Source organism: Gekko japonicus, unplaced genomic scaffold (genome assembly GCF_001447785.1).
Source record: "Gekko japonicus isolate JY-2015 unplaced genomic scaffold, Gekko_japonicus_V1.1 scaffold1158, whole genome shotgun sequence".
NCBI classification, from domain to species: domain Eukaryota; kingdom Metazoa; phylum Chordata; class Lepidosauria; order Squamata; family Gekkonidae; genus Gekko; species Gekko japonicus.
Window position 1 is genome coordinate 336,074 of NW_015164706.1, and position 6,794 is coordinate 342,867.

The window sequence follows — 6,794 nt, forward strand, 5'->3', positions numbered from 1 at the left end:
CAAAGCGAGGGCCGAGCGGCAAGCCGCTCAACCTCACTGCTCTCTCCCCTTCCCCCCTGGCTCCGAAGCCTCGCGGCTTTTTCTCCTCCCCCCCGGCTCCGAAGCGAGGGCTGAGCGGCAAGCCGCTTGGCCCTCGCTCCTCTGCCCCCCCTCCCAGCACACCGCTCATTTCCCAAGCGGCGGCAGCGGCGTTCGCAGAGCTCTGTAAGTTTCGGGGGAATCTAAACATCCCCCCGATTTCCCCCCCAAGATTTAGGATTTTTGTGCACACGTGGAGACCGCCCCACGTGCACACAAACCTCTCCCTCCCCCCCCCAGGTGCCCCCGGTGCGCGGATTTAAGTATCCGCACGCACGGGGGCCACTTCAGAATTAGATATATAGATATGCAGCAGAGGTCCATCAGTGGCTATTAGCCACAAGGTATAGATAGGGGCTCTGGGGCAAGTGATGCTCTGTCTTCTTGGTGCTTTTGGGGGGGGTCAACAGTGGGAGGGCTTCTAATGTCCTGGCCCCACTGGTGGACCTCCTGATGGCACTGGTAGTTCTGGCCACTGTGTGACACAGAGTGTTGGACTGGATGGGCCTTTGGCCTGATCCAACATTGGCGTCTCTTATGTTCTTATGTTCTTCCTCTAAGCTGTGTAATCCTGTGAGCAAAAATTCTACTTGGTGAGCTACTGGCATTAAAGTTGTGAGCGAGCGATTTGGCTACTGCATAAATTAGTCTGCTCTGGAGGCTTAAAAAACTGAGAGCTAGCGAAGAGGAAGAGGAGGAGGAGGAGGAGATTGGATTTATACCCCGCCCTTCACTACCCAAGGGAGTCCTCAGAGCGGCTTACAAACTCCTTCCCCTTCCCCTCCCCACAATAGACACCCTGTGAGGTAGGTGGGGCTAAGAGAGCTCTCTTGAGAACTGCCATTGAGAAAATAGCTCTGAGAGAATTTGTGACTGGCCCCAAGTCACCCAGCAGCTGCATGTGGAGGAGTGGGGAATCAAACCGGGTTCTCCCAGATTAGAGTCCACCTTCCTAACCACTACAGCAAACTGGCTCACAACAGTCCATTGAGGCACGTTCTGCCCAGAGGGGTTGTGACTGGGCCAGTGACCTTTTAATGGTGTTTATTCCAGATTCACTTCTCCAGTACAGTAATCAGATTTGGGTCTGTCTGCTTTGTGGGGTCCAAAGGTCCCTGTTTAAAGCAGTCCCTACGCTCCTTTCCTGTCAGTGCTTAAGACTGAATCAGAACTTATCTTTGACTCTAAAGCTGATAAAAACAGTCAAAGGACAACAGGGAACATTCCTCTCTTATCAGGGTAGTAAGTTGGTGCTTGTGAGTGACAGCATTCTGAACAGGCCTTTGTTTGGTTTGAGAAGATGTTAATTTCTCTCAGGTGAGATAACCCATGCCAAGAGACTTGGCTGGTTTTGCAGATCACAGAGCAACGGACTAATTTGCCTTCTGGGATGGCTGGAAAAGTTGGCCAAGGGTTTCTAAGTGGTGGAAGAGTCTGACTCAAGTCTGGTAGCCCCGTTGAGACCAACAAGAGTTTCAGGGTAGAAGCTTTCAAGCGTCAGCGTTTTGATGAAGGGAGTTTTGATTCTCAAAAGCTTCCACCCTGAAACTCTTGTTGGTCTTGGGCTGTCGGGTCTCTAAGGAGCTCTCCGGGCCTTGAACCCAGCTCACACACTCAACCAGAGAAGCTCTTGAGGAGGCTTACGGTCCATCAGTGAAACAGCTGAGAAGAATGTCGTGGCGATTTTAAAAATCCCCAGCACTAACAGTGACTAAGACGTTAAAGCAGCAGCAATTAAAATAGTATAACAGCCAAAGCAGCAGAATAAATAATTAAAAAGACCAGTACAAGTGCCAGGTGGAAGCAACAACGAAAAAGACTGAGAAGGTGAAGGCCCTGACAGGGGAGGTTAAACGGCTGGCGGAAAAGAGCCAGAGCTCTGGAGCATGGCTTCCCAAATATACAAATCCCACTAGTAGGAAACACCATCAAAGATTGCCAAAACAATATATTAAACAATTATAGAGTTGGTGTTCTTTTGAAATGTTGCAGAGTAATACTGGCCATTGAGAAAATAGCTCTGAGAGAATTTGTGACTGGCCCCAAGTCACCCAGCAGCTGCATGTGGAGGCCAGTCACAAATTCTCTCAGAGCTATTTTCTCAATGGCAGTTCTCAAGAGAGCTCTCTCAGCCCCACCTACCTCACAGGGTCTCTGTTGTGGGGAGGGGAAGGGAAAGGAGATTGTAAGCTGCTCTGAGACTCCCTCAGATAGTGAAGAGCGGAGTATAAATCCAATCTCTTCATCTCTTCTCTCTTCTAAAAGGGGAGGGAGCGCCAGCATGTATACGTCCCTGGGCTCTTTCAAGGAACGGCAGGATAAAAATATAAGAAATAAATTCCCGAAATATTTATTCACCCAATTAATAATCTGTCTTCCAACTTCATTATTCTCAAAGGGAGAGACCAGTATTACTCTGCAACATTTCAAAAGAACACCAACTCTATAATTGTTTAATATATTGTTTTGGCAATCTTTGATGGTGTTTCCTACTAGTGGGATTTGTATATTTGGGAAGTCATGCTCCAGAGCTTGACTTGTATATTTGTATATTTCAAAAGAAATGTAGGTTAACACCCCTATTTGCACATCAAGGATGCTGACCCCTGCTGGCTATCTCTTTGGCAGCACAATAGGACAGAGAACTAAAAACACCATCTTGGGGGTGTAGCATTCTGTGACTTCCCCCCCCCCCAAATGTGTTTTGCTTTCTCTAGTAGTCCCAGATGGAGCAAAACACATGTGGAAAAGGGGGTGGGTGGGGACCAATACTCCCTCTAAGCTGTGGAGTGTTGTGAGCAAAAATTCTACTTTGTGAACTATGGGCATTAAAGTTGGGAGCCAGCCATTTGGCTGCTGCATCAATTAGCTTGCTCTGGAGCCATCCTTCCGGAGGCTAAAAAACTCTGAGCTAGCTCACACTAACTCAGCTGAGAGGGAACACTGGTGGGAAGTGCTCCCTCTAAGCTGTGGAGTCTTGTGAGCAAAAATTCTACTTTGTGAACTACAGGTATTAACGTTGTAAGTGAGCAATTTGGCTACTGCATAAATGAGTTCGCCCTGGAGCCATCCTTCCTGAGCTAAGACAAAAATGTGTGAGCCGGAGGCTAAAAAATTGTGAGCTAGCTCACACTAACTCAGCTTAGAGGGAATGCTGGTGGGGACCCAAGCAACAGGAACAAACGAGGGACAAAAATGAGAATGCGGAAGATCTGGCTGAGGTTGGCACAGAGTGGCAGCAGAAGGCCTGGCCCTTTAATTTAAGTTCTAGGTAGACCACTGCCCTTGAGGAAGGGTTGCCAACCTCCAGATGGGGCCTGGAGATCTCCCAGAATTATAGACAACAGAGATCCGTTCCCCTGCAGAAAATGGCAGGTTCAGATCTGCCCAGTGAGACTTAGATTCTCCAGAGGATATGATGACCACAAATGTTAATGTTTAAAGGGACAACAACAATAGAAAAACGAACCTAATCTTAAAAATTGGATTATCATCAATGCTGCAATAACATTGGACAATGGGAGTAGAAGACTAAGTAGAGGAAGATTGTAACGAAGGAAGAGAAAACAAGATAGAAATCACACTTACTGAAGAGGACTTGACTTTAATATGGGGTGATTTCCCCCCCCCAAAATAAGGCTTTTTTTGGGGGGAATGAGATTGTTAATATGAGATGCTGATGTTTTCCGTTGTTTGCTAAAGCAGTGTAATAATTGATCTTTTGTATTGCTCTTTGTATAGTTGGATTTACTGGATTGGACACCACAAGCGAAAGATTTGAAGATCACTTTCAACGTTTACAAATTTTGTCTGTTAAAAAAAAAGACAAAGCTAATTTGTTTAAGCATTGTATAACCTCCATCTCTTGGGTTTTTAGTAGGTTTCTTTACTTTCACCCATAGTTTGCAGACACCTTCCCTTGTTTCATTGTAGTTTATAGAAAATGCAATAAAAAATCCCCTACGGGGGGCAAAAAATATATGGCAGGTTCAAAGGGTGGACTATCTAGCATCGTGCCGTGCTGAGTTCCCCACTCTCCCCAGGCCCCCCTCCCCAAATCTCCAGGAATTTGCCAACCCAGAGTTGGCAACCCCACCTCAAGGGCCGCCTAGGATCCCATGCAGAGGGAGTGCTCGGCTCAGAGGGGCACCGCAGCTGGGATGGCCTTGTGGAGCGGCTGACACCGCAGGGGCCGTGTGGCTCGGCTTGCAACGGGCTGCTTTAACATCCTGGCCTGCCCCTGGCCCAGCAACCCTTCCGCGTGCTAGACTGCCCCTCCTCAAGGGCCAAGGGAGACATGAAACCGAAAGACGATGCGTTTGTCTGCTTGAAGGGCAAGAGGCGTTGCACAGGGCCACGATTCAATCCAGGCCTGCGCTGGGAGAACGGGTAAAACCATTCTTCTTATCAACCCCAGTGCCCTTGGACTCTGACATGAGCACTGGATCGGGGGAATAGAAGAGAGGAGAAGGAGAAGCGAGTTGCTTTTTATACCCCGCCTTTCACTACCCGAAGGAGTCTCAGAGTGGTTTACAATCGCCTTCCCTTCCTCCCCCCACAACAGATACCCAGTGAGGTAGGTGGGGCTGAGAGAGCTCATTCGAGGACTGCTCTGAGAGAACTTGTGACTAACCCAAGGCCACCCAGCTGGCCGCATGTGGAGAAGTGGGGAACCAAACCTCGGTCTCCAGATTAGAGTCTGCCGCTCTTAACCACTACGCCATAGCTGGCTCTTGTCGTTATTAATGCAGCTGCTCCTGCCCTTATTAATTCTTGCCTTTTGACCCAGAGAGATTAAAACTGTAAGAAGGGCGCCAATACAATCACATGTTTTAAAAGGCCCTCCCCAGCACACTCCCCACAGATACAGTGGTGGCATAGTTTTTATGAGGGAGAGAGAAATTGTACACACCTAGGAGGTTCCTCAGACTAGAGGAAGGAAAAGCGAGGTACATTTCCTGCCGTCAGCTATCTTGAGCCAAGAGGTAGCGCTGCCATTGCTCTTCAGGCGACATAAATTATTATTTATTAATTTAAAACATTTTCTCCCCTTCTTCTGGAGAAAATGGCCGCTTCGGAAGGTGGGCTGCTTGGCCTTATACCCTACCAAGGTACCTCCCCCTCCCTAAACCCCACCCCCAAGTCGCCCAAGTAAGCCCTACTTAGAGCAAGCAACCCTAAAAGGTACAAATATTTCAATAAATGAACAGAATAAACAACCAAGCTCAGTTATACCCTGTGCACATAAGAGAGTCTTACTTTGGATCCGCTGTGTGGTCCTTTCAGCAAAGTCTCACACTCAAGGACTTCTGGTCAGCTAGAAACCAGGGGAAACCTGCCAGAGGAGAGGACCCCCTTCACTGTGCTAGTTTGCCGGGGGGCCCCCAACAAAAAATAATCTGCTACTACCTGCACTTCAAATCGAAAGGCAGGACAGGCTAAAAAAGATAACCTTCTCTTGCATGGCTAAAAACAACTTTCTACGGATTGCGTAAACTAACAGCACTTCTAGGTAGAAAAAGAGAAGTTTCCGGGCAGTGTTCCCTCTAAGCTGTGTTAGTGTGAGCTAGCTCACAGTCTTTTAGCCTCCGGCTCACACATTTTTGTCTCAGCTCAGGAAGGAGGGCTCCAGAGCAAACTAATTTATGCAGCGGCCAAATCGCTCGCTCACAACTTTAATGCCAGGAGCTCACAAAGTAGAACTTTTGCTCAGAAGACTCCACAGCTTAGAGGGAGCCTTGGTTCTGGGTAACTCTGGTGCGATCATAATTAACACCCCAATCCAGGGCCCCCAGGCTGAAAGAAATGAAGCCCAAACTTTTAGGGACGGTTACCTTCTTCTCCTGACCTGACCTGGCCCGAACAGCAATCCCACGATGACTCTGATCTCCTCAACTGGTTTTCTAAACAAGCCACACAAACGCTGTTATTTCACTTTCCTTCTTGGATTTCAACGTTCCCCCTCTAGCACACCTTTAGATCCAAACGCGAGCATAAGAGATCCAAAGTGAAGGAAGAGAAGCCGTCTTCAGACGGGACCCGTTCACTTCCTCCTTGGAAGTTCATGTCGGCTGGGGGTTAAAGGGTGGAGCCAGCTGCCTGAACATGTTCACTCTTCGAGCCAAAACAGCTGCGGAGCTGCGGAGTGCGAGAGAGAAGCATGCGCCATGTGCTTCTTACTCACAGTTCGTCTGCCCTCGCCAGATATCAGACTCCACCTTTGATTTATCCCTCTGCCAAGGAGGTTTTTGCATTTTAAAAACTTTTCCATGTGTCATGTTCACATCTACATGGCCAAAAGCCTCTCAAGTCCACATCTTGTTCCCAACAGAGGCCAAAAGCTCCAGTTTGCAGTAAATTCTGTGCTAGATGGGAAATCAAACCCATTATATTCTCAAGACGGCGCAAAAGACCTATACATTCCGGGGGTTTGCAATTGAATTGGGGGGGGGGGGGGGGGGCGCATAGGCACAGCCCTGCATACAGCCACAACTCAGTATTTCTTTTTTGTAAGAGGACTGCTGACATCTAGTGGTTAAAGAAGCCACAACAGCCAACAGATCCCTGTTTGCATGATCAGAGTTTCACATACTAGTTACACATACTAATGTCATTCATGTCTCCTGTCTATTTGTAACTCTATTATGCTGTATGCTAATTTGCAACTATTCACAGGTCTTACCGACTGCCTTAATCCAGTCTTACCTATATGTATT

The 6,794-nt window shown here is 48.0% G+C and overlaps 1 protein-coding gene across 1 annotated transcript in view; it reads right to left on the reverse strand.

Annotated features, from left to right (window-relative positions):
- BCL2L14 (BCL2 like 14) overlaps nt 1–6,020 on the reverse strand; it is a 29,821-nt gene extending 23,801 nt beyond the window's left edge. Inside the window, exon 1 of the mRNA XM_015409517.1 lies at nt 5,913–6,020. The gene's annotated coding sequence lies outside the window, so the exon portion shown is untranslated. The remainder of the gene's footprint in view (nt 1–5,912) is intronic.
- Nucleotides 6,021–6,794: the final 774 nt, after the last annotated feature.